The sequence below is a fragment of the Mastomys coucha genome, chromosome X, assembly GCF_008632895.1.
Source record: "Mastomys coucha isolate ucsf_1 chromosome X, UCSF_Mcou_1, whole genome shotgun sequence".
In the NCBI taxonomy this organism is placed as follows: domain Eukaryota; kingdom Metazoa; phylum Chordata; class Mammalia; order Rodentia; family Muridae; genus Mastomys; species Mastomys coucha.
Genome location: NC_045030.1, coordinates 150,696,420 through 150,697,849, shown reverse-complemented (window position 1 = coordinate 150,697,849; position 1,430 = coordinate 150,696,420). Strand labels below are relative to the sequence as shown.

General features: G+C 34.1%; 1 protein-coding gene across 3 annotated transcripts in view; it reads left to right on the top strand.

Moving 5' to 3' along the window:
- Positions 1–1,430, top strand: part of Phex (phosphate regulating endopeptidase homolog X-linked) — a 258,664-nt gene that overhangs the window by 41,853 nt on the left and 215,381 nt on the right. The gene's annotated exons all lie outside the window — the stretch shown is intronic.

Below are 1,430 nucleotides of genomic sequence, written 5' to 3'. Positions count from 1 at the left end.
AAAAGCCTTGCTATCCAGGATGAAGAACATAAGCAAAAACAGCCTTGAGATTCCCACTGACTACAAGATAGATCTCATCATCTAGCATTGCCAATGTTATGGAAGCAGAGAACACATAGAGAATTGAAACACTCCACAAAGTGGCTAGAACAGGGTCCTTTGGGCAAGAATCCAGTGCAGAGAGTGTGAGTATCTTGATAGCTATCCACACCTAAAGCAGGAGGAAGAGAATTGAAGCGGTTATTGACGAAACACTGGAAAGGCTCATACCAACCCAATCTTGTATATGGTTTACTTGGTCTGTCATCCAGAATAAGCTACCACTTGTTTTGTTGTTTATTTTGCTTTGTTTAAGAGGTAGGCTCTCATGTATCTCAGACTGCTTGTTATGTACCTGTGGATGACCTTGAAATTTCCATCTTCCTATCCCCCACTGCCTGAGTGCTGGAACAACAGGCATATGCAACCATACCCAGTTTATTTAGTGATGGTACCAAAGCCAAGGCTTCTTTCATGCTAGGTAAGTATCATACCAATTGAGCTACATCCACAGCCCAGCCACCACTTATTTTATCATTTGCCTAGGCTCTGGGTGAGAAATTTTCAATGCATTTAGTTTCAAAGTCATCAAATTCCAGGGGCTATTTAGTAAACCAAATTTATAGTGCAGATGAAAAAGCCTAAACATTGAGATTATATAACTTCCTCCATTCTAGCTAGGAGGTGTCAGCAAATCGAAACTGGAGCTCATGTCTAAGTGGTTTGGAAGTCCACCTTCTTCACATGTCTTTCACTTTTTCTTTTTTCTTTTCTGGGGTATATCTTACTCTTTAGTTTGAACTGGCTTGAAATTAATAGAAATCCTTTTGTTTTAGCTTTCCCAGGGCTGGGATGACAAGGATGAGCTACCACATCTAGGTGCCTTACTTTTTTTTTTCTTTTATTGATTTAAGTTTTATTGCATTATGATGAGAAAAGATACGTGATTTCAACTTATCTGAATTTGTTTACATTTAAAAACATATTTTAAGTAAATAGAATTAAATCACATTCTTGTTTCCCTTTTGTACTCTAACTCCTCCCAGAGACCCCGCTACAATACCTACAATATCTTTTTTGTCATATTCTTTAAAATTTATAAAATGTTATAACAATAAAAGTGAATATTATAAAAGTTGTTTGATATAAAACAACAATCAATTTAACAGTCTTATATAGATGCTTGTTTACAGCAATACTGAAAATACAAATGTTTTTCTCAATATAAATTTTAAATAACTACTAAAGTATTAACTGCATATTACATCACTACTAGTATTTTCTTAAATGAACATAAATATATAAAGTCTTTTTCTTTGTTATTTTTTTAAAAAAACTTTTATTGCATTATGATGAGAAAAGTTACATGATTTCAATTTATCTGAACTTGT